The sequence below is a fragment of the Felis catus genome, chromosome A1 (genome assembly GCF_018350175.1).
Source record: "Felis catus isolate Fca126 chromosome A1, F.catus_Fca126_mat1.0, whole genome shotgun sequence".
Taxonomy (NCBI): Eukaryota; Metazoa; Chordata; class Mammalia; order Carnivora; family Felidae; genus Felis; species Felis catus.
The window spans coordinates 57,079,001-57,095,350 of record NC_058368.1 but is presented as its reverse complement, the minus strand read 5'-3'; the positions used below and the strand labels follow the sequence as shown (position 1 = coordinate 57,095,350).

The 16,350-nt window shown below is 33.9% G+C and overlaps 1 long non-coding RNA gene across 1 annotated transcript in view; it reads right to left on the bottom strand.

Annotated features, from left to right (window-relative positions):
* Positions 1-13,230: 13,230 nt before the first annotated feature.
* The window catches only part of LOC123384610, a 111,315-nt gene continuing 108,195 nt past the window's right edge, over positions 13,231-16,350 (bottom strand). Inside the window, exon 3 of the long non-coding RNA XR_006595977.1 lies at positions 13,231-14,614. This is a non-coding gene — a long non-coding RNA (uncharacterized LOC123384610). The remainder of the gene's footprint in view (positions 14,615-16,350) is intronic.

The following is a 16,350-nucleotide window of genomic DNA, read 5'->3' as shown; positions in this document are numbered from 1 at the left end:
CTTGGCATTTTTTTTACACACTATTCTAATAAGCTCTTTCATTTTTTTTGTTCAGCCCAGAGCAAACTACTTTAGAACAATTTTATATGGGGGTGTTAGAATGACTCCTAAAAGCATAGTGATCAAAACCAAGATTAATACCTGACAGCTTAACCATAGAGGAAAAGAAATACTCAAAGAATAAAACATAGAAACTGTTCAAATGTTATCACACAGAATAAAATGTATGGACACGTTCATTTACAGTTTTCAAAATGTCCCCAAATGTCTAAAATAATAAATTTTCCTATGATATTTAGCCATTAATAAGTTATTTTAGCTTTTAAATTTTAAAATACCAGGAACATACAATTGAGTAAGTAAAATTACACAACAAATATAACATGTTTTAATTATGTATAACAAGTGCAAAGGGCTTTGATACCTAAATAAGAAATTCCTTATATACATAAAGTTCATGAGAAGTTTCAATTTATGTTGATCTACCCAGCATAATTTTTAATGGTGCCTTCTTTTACACTTATAATTATTGTGGTTTGTGCAATAAGGCATGGTTATCCTTTCTACTGGGAATATACTTGTCATTATTGTAAATTATGTATTTGGTTAATATCCAAAGCTAACAGAATTTCTGGCACAGTGGTAGCAGCGAAGATTCTTGGTTGTCCTGAATATCCATACTCCCATTTTTCCAAAATTACACATTCCAATTCAGAATACACATGATTTTTTTTCTTTTCTTCTCCCCCACCCCCCAAGGACTCCAGTGTGACTGTGTGGATAAATTCAGATCAGATGGAATATGGATAGAAATGTAATCTGGAAGCTTCCAGAAATTTTCCTTAAGAGAGCTGTCAGATACATTTTGACCTTTTCATCTCCTCCCTCCTGTCAGTTCTTGGGATGCATACATTCTGTTTTGGAACATGAGATTGGGTGGGGGGTGGCAAACCCATTCAGAACATGACAAAGTTCTGAACAGGATAGTCCTTGGTTCCCTGGGGAGTTCATAGACTAAGCACAATAACTGGTTTGGGACCACTTACATCTAGAGTGTGTTTATACAAGATAGAAATAAACATATAAGGCACTTATTGGCAGCCAAATGTAGTCTTTACTGAGCCAGTAGATCTTTAATAAATGTCCAAAGGGTGAATCAATTACTGAATCAAGATCAAGCTAACATTCAATCAAACTTAGAGGCAATCTTTTATTTAAAATGATTTTAGCTTCAAGGTGCAGAAAGTCCAATTCAAATTGCTTCTAACAGTATTAATATATATTTAATCACATCAGAGAAATCCTACAGTGAGCATAGGATTCAGGGTCTGATGATTTAATGGCATACAGTAACAATTTATGCATACCCTTTCCATGGTCCCACTCAGTCATTCTTTGACAGTCATGGTAGATTTAGAATGATTGCTGGAAGCAATAGCAATTTTATTCAGTAGCAAAGGGATGGATGTTGCCGAGATTTTATAAGTGGAAAACTTTTCTGGGAAGTCAGTGGTAAACTCTTGTTGGCTTCTATTGTATTCATTCCTTTTACCGTGAGAATACTGTATGTTGATTGATCTAGGCTGGGGTTTCTGGTGCAATAAATGGCAAGAGGATGAGATACTTATTAGAGTCTTAGATTATTGGTAACCCATCCAACACATATATTAAAGTGGGGGGTGGGGTGGTATAGGTGGATAGTTGGGAAAGGAATGATAGTCTCTGGAATTCAATGACAATATCTTCTATTGTCTAGCACTTTTGCCACCTGACACCGATATTTCCTTTTCATATATACTTTCAACTGAATTTCCTGTCTAGGATCTCAATGTAATATACATCCCTCTTCATCAGATACATATATCTTTCTTCCTGACCAGGTATGTACATATAGTATATCCATCCCCAATGTGTGTGTATAAATATAGGGAAAAATTGAAAAATACTAGAGTGAAGAATCTCATTTGTAAAACTTTGAATAGAAAAGACCATCAACTTTTCATTTGTTCACATAGCACATCATATTGGGAAAAAAAAAGTAAGAACTCTTTGAGCTGGTTGTAGAGTCCTCATATGTACTGTTTCCCATGACTTCACCTGAGACTGATGCATATTACAGTTTTATATTAAATTTTTAGTCTTAAATTTTAAGTTATACTAAAATCTGTCATCTGCCAATAAACTACAAAGAAAGTCTAGGTAAAAATAGCAAAGTATTATACTACTGAATTACTTTAGCATTATTATTGATACCACAGTACTAATAAGGAAAACAAAAAAATTTTAAAAATTGTCTAAAATACTTAGCTAAAAGAGCATTATTTTATCTGTGTAAATTGTTACCTTTGCAAGTTAGAAAGTGATCTCATTTTGTTATGCAATTACAGAGGAGTTATGTTTAATGACAGTGAATATAGAAAAATATATTTGGGCAGTTTGCTTATATATTTTTCCTTAGGTTTGTTTTACAAGTAATCATTGATGCATTGTCTAAATTATTGGGAATTGAAATTTAGGAGCTCATCACCATCCATTTAACATTTTTGTAAAAAGTATTCAAGAAAGTGAAAATAGATTTTTCTTTAAAGATTTTTTTTTAAATAAATTTCACTTCAAGACTACTTTCCTCTAAATATTCCCAGGGCTACAATGATCACTAGTACAGAGATTTCAAATCATTTGAACTACAAAGTTATACCTGGCAAGTTGGTCTTATTTTCACTTTTTTCTTTCTTTGAGTATTTGGCAGGACTAATCATGTTGATTGATGTGTGGTAAAAAGGACTGCTGGGAAAACTGCTTCCAAGCAATGTGCCGCTGATGAAAATGGTGCAATTTAAGATTTTTAAATAAAGATGGAATAATTTCAGTATTAGGAAGTGCATGGATTTCAGTGGGAATTGGAATAGGACTTCTCTTTGGACTGATATCAGTTAATAGCTATGCTAAATTGCAAATGCCATTAGCATTTGCTGTCAAAAGAAAAATTGAGACTTGAAAATACCTAGAAAAGTTTTCTTTACAGTTTATTGTTATGTGATAAACCAATCTGGGCAAATTATATAAGTGTTTATCAGTGGTTACCAGGTGAATTGTACATTTCCCTTACTTTGATACATAGATGTCACTCTTTTCAATTTTATTGGTTAGATTATAATATGATAAAGACAGATAATAAGGAATATTTTTCAATCACATATTTCCTATTTAATATTATTCCTAGTTATTATTAAAAATGTTATAATAAAATGTACCTCTTAAAATACAAGAAGTTTGAAAAAGGGGGTAAAGAAAATACTGCTAAAATCATGAGGAGTTCAGTGTCCCATCAGAGAATACCATCTGAATTCCACAGGGAACATGCACCAAATCCATGAGGAGAGGAGCATATCTGGTTTGTCCATGTCAGGGTCACCAGTAGCTAGCACTGTGCCCACAACAAAATAGATGCTCAATACATGCATTGATTAAATGAATGGATAAAATGTCACAAGATCTTGTCTTTTCCAAAGAAGGGTGTCAGGAGACAAACATCAAACAGGTTCGTGAGATTGATTTGATCTAAGTCCTACTTAACCTTAAGACTGTACTTGGTGGTACATGCAAAGGAAAAGAAACATAGGTACTTTTACTTCTCGTGCAGAGAAATGAATTATTTCTTTTTCCCACTAAGAAAGTTTGTTCCCACTAAGAAAGTTTGTGTTTTTATAAATGCATTGACTTTATATTCTATAATTAGTTTATATTTGTATATAAATGAATGGTAAGGAGGTATGTGCCTTCTGTGCTAAAATATCTATCAATAGATGGACAATCCCACTAAGGAAAATTCCCTTACCTATAGTATCAGTGCACCACAATACTTTATTGCTTAGACATTTCAGACTTTTCCATGAAGCTGTTTTGTGTTCTATGAATAATCAGATACAGTTCTTGCATATGTCAAACAAACAGCACTGTGCTCACAACAGTGAAGATCAACCAAAACAAAAAACAGTATTGTAGGAAATCTGGGAAATTATAGCACAGTTTCGTGTTGCTCGAACTGGGAAAGGAAAAGGGAAAAAAGTCCCATTGGGGGGAAATTTACTACCTTAAAAGATTTTTCTAGGATTTCAGAAATTCTCTAAAAAATATATTTATTTATTTTTGTTTTGTAATTCTTAATCCTAAGAATACCCTTTAATTCTGTAGGACTGTAGTGGAAAAACAAATATCTACACATTTATGGAAACAATTAAAAAATAAGTGAATACAAAAAGAAGGGCAAAGGGACGGATGAGCCTGATTTAAGGAGCTTTCCCTGTTGCCCCGCGTCACCCAAACACCTGCACATGTTTTCACTGACATTTAAAGGCATGCATAAGATGTCTTCTCCATTCACACTACTGACATATGTGTTATTTAGAAACTGCTTTTTTACAAATGTATTTGAGGAGTGTGGCAGTTTTTCAGCACAGATACACTTAATCTCCATACTTATACATAATAACTGTAAACAGAGATGAATAGTAGTAAGTAGTGGTACAGAGGAGTGGTATCTCCTCTGAAGAAAGTGCTGGGTTATAAGGGAAATCAAAATGCTTCGCTACATGATACAACCCTACATTACTATCTCAGTATTTGCCGTTAAAACCATGGAACTTATAATATAGATGACATTAACAGAAAAATGCCAATAGGTCTGGTTACTTTGGATACTATTTGAAACCGTAGAGGAATGATGGGTTACTATGGCTTTGAAAATAAATAAATATAAGGAAATTACCAAAAACAAAATAGTAGTATTAGAGATGAATGTCAGTAGAACATAAAACTCTACTAAGAAATACCTCTCTGTATCACTTAATATTCCCAGGATCTATACTACCAAATAGATAATAGAAAATACATTGATAAGTCTGTATAAAAGTGATAAAGGAGATATTATTTTTTATTTCAGGTGGTTGTGTTTTCTATGTGTGATTGCTGTAGGATTAGGCATTCTGTGAGAGGCATCAAGAAATGCATATATATGTAAATGTATATACTTTTAAAAATTGTGTCTATAAATATATATCAGTATATACATATACATAAAGAATGAAGAATGATCAACATCATTAATAACAATCTGTTAATTTTGAGTCCCAGATAAACTTCATAAAAACAGAACTATATAAAGACACTAATATTGTGATAATTTCATCATTCATCAAATTTAAATATTTTTTTAAAATTATTTTGCTATAGTAAAAATTCCTGGATTTCAGATTTATTTTCCAGATTTATTTTCCTAAAAATGATATGATGATTAAATTATTGAAATTTTATATGCTATGTGATTTTCACTTGAAAATCACATTTCCTGAAAGAGATTTATAATGATAATAATAATAGGAGCTAGAATCTTCAAATTAATAGCAAATACTTAACAGAAAAATATGGCTAAAATGCTAAAGCTTTAGGTAAGTCAAGTTATCTCTATGCAAATATATATTTTATTTGCCATAAAATTACAAATATGACTGCCCTATGTCTTTGTAATAACATATACACAAATATCACCAAATGGTCTAATACATAGATACTTTACAATATGTAAGACTGTCAACCCTAAAAATAAAATGGCCAGTTATTTTGCTAGCAAAATGAGTTTATTTGAGACAAGCAAACTATGGCAAACAACAGTCAAGTTCGAAGAGGCCAAGAGAAGGTCAGCTTTAGTAGCTTTTAGGAGGAAATTGGGAAAGGTTATTTTTAACAGGAGTTCACTGGAGAACAGCAATAATGAAGTTGTGGCAGTTTCTCATTGGCTACAAGTGGTAGTGTGTTGTTGCTGGGGCACGTAGAGATCTGCCTTACTTTTTTCAAAGGTGGGAAATAAAATTCCTATGTGAAACTCTTCAGTGTAAAAATTGTATTTTCCCGCTGATTAGGCAAACTGCAAGTACTGGTACGTGTGAGAGCGCCCCCTTCAGGACTTCCCCCACTTCACTTTATTTATTTATTTATTTATTTGTAATCTTTATTTATTTTTGAGAGAGAGACAAAGTGTGAGCAGGGAAGGAGCAGAGAGGGAGACACAGAATCCGAAACAAGCTCCAGGCCCTGAGCTAGCTGCACAGAGTCCGACGCGGGGCTCGAACTCATGGACCTCGAGATCGTGACTTGAGTTGAAGTCGGAGGCTTAACCGACTGAGCCACCCAGGCACGCTCGCCACTCCATTTTATTTTTTTAATTTTTTTTTAACGTTTATTTTTGAGACAGAGAGAGACAGAGCATGAACGGGGGAGGGGCAGAGAGCGAGGGAGACACAGAATCCGAAGCAGGCTCCAGGCCATCAGCCCAGAGCCCGACATGGGGCTCAAACTCACAGACTGCGAGATCGTGACCTGAGTTGAAGTCGGAGGCTTAACCGACTGAGCCACCCAGGCGCCCCATCGCCACTCCATTTTAAATGAGATTTCCTTTACTCCATGCTCAAAACTCTCATACCATAAAGTTCTTATTATTAACTAAATTTCGGGCTGAACTCATCATCTAAAGGCAGTGTCTTCACCTCTCCTCTTTAAAACAAGTTACCTCTTAAATTTAAGCTTTGTTTCGAGTGTAATTGTGAGTGAATAAATTAATCATGTGCTATAACATAAAAAGAGAGAGGACAATAGGACTCAGGGGAGAGGTGAATGCAAATGAACTGAAGAATTTAATGCTCAGCTTCAGTGCAATATTATGATTTTCACTTCAGCAGATGAGAAATAGCGGGGGTGTGGAATCTGAAAATCATCAGTACAGTTAGCTCTTCCCTGTTCCTACACTAAAAATCCATCAACAATCTGAATACCAGACTATAACTCCACAATCCAAAAGCCTTTAATGTTGCAAACTCATCTGTGCTACTGCTCTATGTACAGCATACCAAATGTAACTATTTAATTATTTAGCACCTATGTAAATTTGTGTGCGTGTGTGAACTTGTATCTTGCAAACACCTGCTTCTATCATGCATAATGTAAACACAGTCCCAAATGAGAGGGTCTGTGTAAAGGATTCTTCTCCAATCTACTTCATCGTGCTATTTTGGCAGTGTTGCTACTGTGTCTAAAAATTAGAGAGACTATAAAATACATGTAATCATTGTTATATTTTTTTATTGCCTAAAGCAAATAGGTCACAGAGTAATTTAGATGGCAGTTACGTTTTATTATTTTGACAGTTTCCAGAGAGATAGCAGTGAAATGGAAGCTACTTTCACCAATGTGTAGCATGTGAGGAATATTTTGTGTTGGCTTAATATATAAAGGGATTTTGTAACTTGGTAGTGATAGTGGAGGACCATCTAGAACTTATAACATCTTCAATACTGGGTCTTGAGTCTTGAGGTAATTAAGTCAGAGCCAGCAGAATCAAATGTGTCATAGGTTTATTTTCCCTACTACTGCAGAACATTAATTTGGTGGATGGTAAATTATTATTTTTTTACATTCTTGAGTAGTCTATGGAATATGCACCCCACAGCCTAGACGTCTGTGTCCAATTCCCACAGAAGACAGTGGGGAAAATAATCTCCACAACACATAGCTTCTTCATATGTATAATCCCTAAGGAAAAGAGACTTTGGACTTAAGGCATGTAAATAAATTCATTTTTATAGTGCGATAAAAGTCAATCACAAGGACTTTGAAGATTTGGACAACAAAGACTTCATTACTTGCCTGTAGCAAAGCAACTTAGAGTGCTATTCTTCCTGGAAGTGTATCTCTCAAGTTCCTGGTTGGAAGTTCTTGTTCGGTCTCATCTTAAAAGATTTTGTGGAATTTCTTTTCTTGATTTATGATGTAGAGAGGGTGGTCTGTGGCACCAAATAGGCCTTGTTCAAAAGCTCATTTCCAGTAAGCATTAGGTGAGTGAACTTGAAAGAGTTATTCAAACCCTAAAGGTTTCAGTTACTTTGTGGTTTGCAATAACAGTTGTTTTCAGATTTAGATAATGAGTATAAATTGCACATCGAGCACAGTGCACATATTAGATACTGTAGGAATATCATGGCACTCTTTGATAAGACTCTTTTAGTAAGACTTCCATTTTTAAAATAAAATATATTGCAAGCCATTAAATTATAAACAATTATGTCTGCAAAATTATGTTTCCTAGTCTGCCCTTAAAACCAGTGATCCTTGTTTTTTTTTTTTAATTTTTTAAAGTTTATTTATTTTTGAGACAGAGAGAGACAGAGCATGAACGGGGGAGGGGCAGAGAGAGAGGGAGACACAGAATCCGAAGCAGGCTCCAGGCTCTGAACCATCAGCCCAGAGCCCGATGCGGGGCTCGAACTCACGGACCGTGAGATTGTGACCTGAGCGGAAGTCGGACGCTTAACCGACTGAGCCACCCAGGCGCCCCCAGTGATCCTTGTTTATAATAACACTTACTAACATTAATGTTGTAGTGATGTGCTCTAACGGTAATACTTCTTAACAAATAGTAATGAACAACTGACAACAAAAACCTAGTCCTAATATTTTATAGAAAAAATTTAACATTTATTGTTCATTGTTGGTAATATATACTTTATATATGTTATGTTAAAAGCAGATATTGTTTTCAATATTTTTCAGATAGTCACTGAGGCTTAAGAAGCTTAAACAGCTTGCCCAAGTTTATAAAGCCTGGAATTTAGGCTCAGGTTTTTTGCGTCTAACTTCCATCTACCATGCAACACAGAATTTCTGTAGTTGTGCAGGGGGAGGATCATGAACTAGTATGCCCCACAGATCCCTTTACCATCTTGTTCTTGTGATTCTGATCATAAGAGATTTCTAAATAAAGTGGGAAAAAATTCCAAAATGTATGGTATTAACTATGTCATGAAAAGCATTTTCAATTCTATCCAAAGTATGATTCATAGACTATTTTCACAGAAAAAAATTGCAAATTGAAGATAGCCATAAATCAAGATTAGTCTTAGTTTCACAAAGAGTAGAAAGAGAGCATATTGTATGTGGACGGAGAGGTGAGAAAAGTATAGAAGGGAAAAAAAAAATTAAGGTGCTCCACCTAGATCAGGTATAAAGTTTGAAGTTGCAAACTTATTTCATCTGTAAGAAAGGAGACACATTCACAGCTCTCCCTTACATATTAGATATTAAGTTACAAGCATCACATTATTGTCACAGCCTTCAAATTCCTTAGCGATAACTCTCCCATATTAATCTCCATATTTTCTTCTTTCCCCAGGGCTAATTAATCTTCCTCTTCAAGCTCTGGTTTTCATCTTATCCCACAAAACCTCTCAATTTATTTCTATTCTCTTATCCCTGTTCAATATTTTTTTTAAAAATAAAAGTATATTCTATTTCTTCTTTTTTTCCACCTTTGGGTAAAGGCCTATATCTGGCCTTCAAGGCCTTGTAAATGGCCTCTTCTTTTTTCTTCAGTACACTTTTGACAGTACTTACCCTACACTTCCACCCCTGCTTTTTACCCATGTGTTCTCAGAATAAGCCACATTCTCCATGCTTTTGAACATGCTCTTCTCAGTGAACAAAATCTCTCTTCCATACCTACTTCATTTAGATATCTAACAACTCACTTTTAGGTCTCAGGTCTTATGCAATTCGCTCTAGAAGAACTTACCTGTTTTATCTAGGTTGGATCCATAGTCCTTTTGTATTTCCACAGTTATAACATCTATGACACCTAAATTATTTGTTCATTATCAGTCTTTGCCACGAAGGGCAATATCTTTTTTATTCACCAGGGAGTTCCTAGGATCTAGCATAATGCCTGGCATAGAATAGATATCCAGTTCAATTTAATTTAATTTTTCTGTCATGAAAATTCTACATACATTGATGCAGGTACTAAAGTTAAGTTTTAAACAATGTAACATATTCAATGTAATATGTGAACAGAAAGAATAATATATGGTCCATGCTGTCAATTTAGTTTATAACCTGGTTCACTTATTTCTATTTCTACATAGTTGAAACAAATTATATTTTGATAGAAGTCAAGTGGTGGTAATTAAGGGTACAGTCTCTCACTTTTGTGTACAGACCCCAAAAATGTAGATAACGGGAAACCCAGTGAGCTTTGAATTATCCTTTTGTTGTTGAAGGGAAATTCAGATGCAGATAGTTTGCACAGAGAGAAAAGTTATAAGGTCGGTCACATACAAATTTTAGAATAAATATTTGTTATGACAAATGGCAAGATAATGAGTCTCTGCTAAAAGCAAAACAAGATGATCCCTCTTTATTAAAGGCTCTCCATTGAACTGGTACATATAATTAAGACAGGAGAAGTTTTTATTAAATCCTCTCTGAATTTGCTTGATTATATTCTGCTTTTAAGCAATCTGCAATCTATTCAGAATCTTTTTAGAGATCCTGAATTTGATTGTTTTAATTATAGCTCTGAGCTTCACATAAAAGCTCAGTTTCCTTTTCTGTAATGGTGGGGAATCTAATAGCACACACACACATACACATGATAAATTTCATGAGTGGTTATGCCTGTCAAGCAAAAATTGATCCTCCCTTCCATTTTTTCTTAAAATACATCCATCAGAATATCAGATTCAAAATCAGAAATTCTGGCCCTGCTCATTCTTAACCATGAAATTTTAAGTAATTTCATCAAAAACTTTGGTCTCCTTTCCAGTCCATAAAAAGCATATGTGATATTTCCAGATCACTTTCTTGGTGAATTTGAGGATAAAGTTAAACAAGTGACTGTCAAAAAGCTTGAATAATATGAATAGTGTCATATAAATTTAAAACAATAATTTAACTTAGTCGTCTCTTTTTTCTACACTAGCCTACTAACAACAGTGTTGTAGACCTTTATAAATAAGAGATTATGTAAGGACCTGTGCCTAGTTATTTGCATATAGACATCATTTTTCTAGACAGAATTTTTACAGTGAATTTAATTCTCTACTCAAGGACTCATTTTAATTTACTCTTGTGGTAAGTTTAAAGCCAATATCCACACAAAATACAGAATCACTCTTTTATGTACCAATCTACACCTATAGCTCTCAAACTATACCATGGAGCAACTCACCTTCAGAGCTTGCTAACACTACTGGGTCCCACCTCCAGAATTTCTAATGAAGTTGATTTTTTTTTCATGCAAGTTCCTAGGTGACATCTATTCAGCTACTCCAGTGGTAGCATGTTGAAAACCAGTGTTTTTAGATTTTAACATTCTTAGCAACTGCCTGGCTTTATTCCCTCAAACAGTTATTTCATTGCCCTGAGGTATTCCTCTACATTGTTATTCTTAAAAAAGAAACAGGAGTTGAGATTAACTGCTTTAGAAGGAGCGTTTCTCAATCCCCTTGCCAAGACCATACTCGATTAAATCTGAATTGAAAGGCAGGAAGCCTGGGATTGCATATTTGTTTTGTCATCTAAACAAATATTCAACACAATGTTATCATTCAATTAGAAAAATCTATTTGAATAACTAATAAACACTGTTTTCTGGGTCATCCCAACCTAGCAATGAGCTGTTACAAACAGATGTCTATGGATTGGGGTACAGTGATCAGAGGTGGAGGTTGCCCTCCTTCCCGCCCTTAATTCAAGCAAGAGATTCATGAAAAATTCACCTATTGTGAGTGTTCTGATGCAGGTACAGTAGCTAGTGCACCAAGACTGTAGCACTGTTGACCAATCAAGCACAAGAAATAACTTCCCCAGCTTCCGTTTCTTTATGATAGAAGTAAAACTCAAGAATTTGTTACTATCCAAAAAAGGTGATTACAAGGGTTTTGGGGCAAAAGAACCCTTAATACTCACTTTTTTCCAGTTTGAGATTTTGGAATGTCTATACCTTTCTTATACATGCTTACCCTCATAATAAAGCTTTGATTATGTGCCTTCATTAGGGAACCATAATTATTGTGACATGGACTTTAACAGACCATTAGCATATGAGTTAGTTGATATTTCATAAATGGTTCTCAATGAAAAATTACATATTATGGGAGCATCTGAGTGGCTCAGTCGATTGAGTGTCTGACATTGGCTCAGGTCGTGATCTCATGGTTTGTGAGTTCAAGCCCCACATCAGTCTTGTTGCTGTCAGTGCAAAGCCTGCTTAGAATCCTCTGTCCCCCTCTGCCCCTCCCCAGACTGCTCTGTCTCCCAAAAAAAAAAAAAACAAAACAAGAAAAGGAACATTTTAAAAAGTGTATATTATGTATTTAAAATGTTTAAAAAAATTCTTTTAATGTTTATTTATTTTTGAGACAGAGAGAGACAGAGCATGAACAGGGGAAGGGCAGAGAGAGAGGGAGACACAGAATCTGAAACAGGCTCCAGGCTCTGAGCTGTCAGCACAGAGCCCGACGCGGGGCTCGAACCCACGGACCGTGAGATCATGACCTGAGCCGAAGTCGGACCCTCAACCGACTGAGCCACCCAGGCACCCCCTAAAATTTAATAATAACCGTATTGCTATTCTTTAGATGAATATCATGTATTCCTTAATCATTCATCAAATTCCTCTATTATAAATAATATATGGTAAGAAATTACATATTTTTCCAGTATAGCAGATATTTTACACATAATAAAATCCTGTCTTCAATTCATTAGATAAATGGAAATGAGCACTTTTATGACATGGTTTTAGGTTATAAATTTCTCAAATCTGTTAATTTGAGAAAATTTAAAGATACAAAAAAGCATACAGTAGAAAAAGAAAAAGAAGGCATGTTAATATAATATAAAGATGACTATTGTATTCATTTTTTAAAATTTTATTTTATGTTACTAAATATTTAGTGCCCCTTTATTTCACTTTAAAAGTTTAACATACTGGGGTGCCTGTGTGGCTCAGTTAAGCGCCTGACTCTTGATTTCAGCTCCAGTCGTGATCTCATCATTCGTGGGTTTGAGCCCCGCATCAGGCTTTGTGCTGATGGTGCAGAGCCTGCTTAGGATTCTGTCCCCCTCTCTCTCTGCCCCTCTCCTGCTCTCTCTCTCTCTCTCAAAATAAATAAACTTTAAAAAATTAAAATAAGTAACTAAAAGTTTAGCATAAAAATTCTTACAAATCTTCATAAATATCATTTTAACAGTAATTAGAAGATGTATTTATTATGTTTAATATTCCATGTGGTAAAAATCCATATTTTTAACTTTGATTGTTTTCACAACACGAGTCAATTCTTTTGTATCTTTTACAATGAAGTTCAAAAAGCCACTGTACCTGATTTTTGAAAGATTTTTTACAAAGAGCATTCTGCTTCTAATACTTTTATTATATATTTTAAACTAAATTTAATACACAAAAATACGTATTTTGTAAGTGGTGATTTTCACATCTGTATAACTACATACTCGTCAAGAAATAGAACATTGCTAACTCCATAGATACACCTTTACATCAAGTTCCAGGCATTAGCATAACCTCCAATGCCATAGATTACTTTCACTTTTCAGCTTTATCTCAATGGAATCATATAACATGTTATCTTTTGTGTATAGCATATCTAGCTCCAGATATCTTTGTGTGAGGTTTGTACCTCTTTCTACATAAAGCAGTGCTTGGTTCATTTCCATTGCTATTTGCTACACATATGAATATCTATACCAACACTTTTGACTCTTTCCTGCCAATAACCAATGGCATAAGTACCTGTATAATATGTGACTAAATTGTCAAACAACTAGAAACTGAATGAAGTTTTAAGTAACCAAAATGGACAGTGAATGATAAACTATGTTATTAAGTATTCGTTATGCTCATGTAGTCTCCATAAACTATTAAAAATTCTCAAATAAAGCACCTAAAAACCTAAAAATTATATTATTAATATAATTTTGTTAATATACAATACTCTAAAAGTATAAATGGAAACAAATACCAGTGTTTCCTTTAATGTCATGACCACCCCTGAGCTTTCAAACCTCAATAGCAATGGTGAGAAATGGTTGTTCAATGATCTCTTTAATATGTGGGTATTTATATACCTAGTTAGGGAAAAAAAAGTCACTTATTGTTAAGAATTGTCTTAAATAGTTAAGGATTCTAAATGTAATGAAATAGGAATTTACAAAGTTAACCAAATAGGTAGCTGATGATTAACAGAGTTAATAGGCAAGTTATTAATAATTTATAAAGTATCAAATTATTTTTATTTGCTTTAAATATAATAAATCCAAAATGAAATGACAGTTATGCAAATACAGACAGATCAATCAATAGCTGCATGCTTAGTAGCTGTGGTTATGAAGGTTCCTATGTTTGTCTAGCCAGCTTCCATTCTACCCCTTCTTTCTCTTGTGAAGCAAACCTCTGATCATACATGCATGCATCTCAAGGGAAGCATGAAAACTCAAATATATTATAATGAACAACATTGTATTCATTATAGAATGTGTAAAATTTCAATAAGTATTTTTGAAGGATAAAATCAGTATCTTCTAATCATGTTACCTAGAGAATTCATATCATTCTCTGAGATGCTGTTAACAACTGAACTGGTTCTAAATGGTGTAGAATTTTCTTGAGGTCAGGCTACAAAGAGTGTGAGAAGGTCAGGAGCATCATGTTCAGTGTTGGAGATCCAGTTCACCATGTATTAAATGAGAATTTCTAAGATAAAGCAAGCTGGAAAAGAAATAGAAATAGAAATTAGAAATAAATAGAAATAGAAATAGAAATAAATAGAAATAGAAATAGAAAGAGCACCAGCATCATTTTAGATACATTTCTACAATAGATAATTCTTTTCAACTAAATAGGTGCAAAACCAAAAATAATATTTTAATTAAAATTATAAAATTATATTTATACCTAGTATATTTAAAAGGTCAGTCTGGCTCCAAATTGGGAACTTAAAAGTTATATATGAATATTATCTAACAGATATATATATATATATATATATATATATATATATATATATATATAAGTGAATTTGAAAGTTCCCATGCGGTTAAAATTTATGCCTGTATATATGTTGTGTTTTTACAAAATTGTGTTTCAGTGAGCAACTGAGAGAATTATACAAACATCATTTGACAATAGTGTACCAAAATTTTATAAGGAGCCCCAGGACTTATTTCACATTAATTGAAGAAGTACCCAGTGAGGCCCATTGTTAGATGCAAGGAGGTCTTGACCCATCTCACTATGAATGACTTCTTCATCATCATTTTCAACTTTTTCACATATATTCACTTCCTACCATGATTATGACAAAAAATAAGGAACAAGTGTATCCTAGTTGGAATTAGAAAAGACAGATAAATTAGGAAATGCTCTTTCACTTCATATTTCAGTTGCTTTCTTTGGACAAAGTTTATGCCTTGTAACTCTAGGCTTAAAGAATTCAGCCACTCGAGACAAAAATAATTAAAGAACAAAATTTGTGTTCCTTGACTAATTGATTTGTATTAGGAGGGCTTATTGTTTACCCTTGCTATACATGATGAACATTGCTATTCTTAATTTCAACCTTTCCTTTCACAAAGAAGCAAATCTTGACTAGTGTTTCTGAGTTACATTGGGAGAGAAATACGGTCTATAATAATATGCTCTCTAGGTTTAGCCTGGTTCAGTGGAGTTTACTAAAATTTCAATTCTAATTTTTTCTCCCTCTCTCCCTTTCTTCTCTCACTCTTTGTACCTCTGTATCTCATGATGGTGACTGATTCATTTGACTAAAACAGAGTCAACCAATGTGGACATAAACTGAGTATATGTGGACATAAATAGAGCAATAAATAAATGCTCTATTCTCCATTGTATACATAAAAATATAACTCTGGAGTAAATCAATGTCTCCATTATTACATCAAATCATAGCAATAACATAACTCTGAAAAAAATGATTTATCATTTCATTTCCAGAAATGCCTATTCAATGATTTTTTGTATGTGCAATTTAAAGGCCTAATTTTATTTATTTATTTATTTTGAGAGCAAGAATGTGCATGCAAGTAGCAGAGGGGCAAGTAGAGAGGGAGAGAGAGAATCCCAAGCAGGCTCTACACTCACAGTGGAGCCTGACATGGGGCTCCATCCCACAGACTGAAATCATGACGTGAGTGGAAAACAAATGGATATCAGTTAGACGTCTAACCAACTGAGCCACCCAAGCACCCCAAGACTTAATTTTCTTAAATATTTATGAGACTTAGTTTTGCTTTGTTTAAATTCTAGCCAAAAACGTTTGTTATTGTATCAGTTTTTTACAACATCAACCTTTATCACGGTATCAAAATCCCATTAGCATTCTTTAAAAAACTTTTTTTTCATGTTTATTTATTTATTTTTGAGAAAGAGAGAGAGAGAATCCTAAGCAGGATCTGTGTTGTCAGTGTAGAGCTGGATGCCGAGCT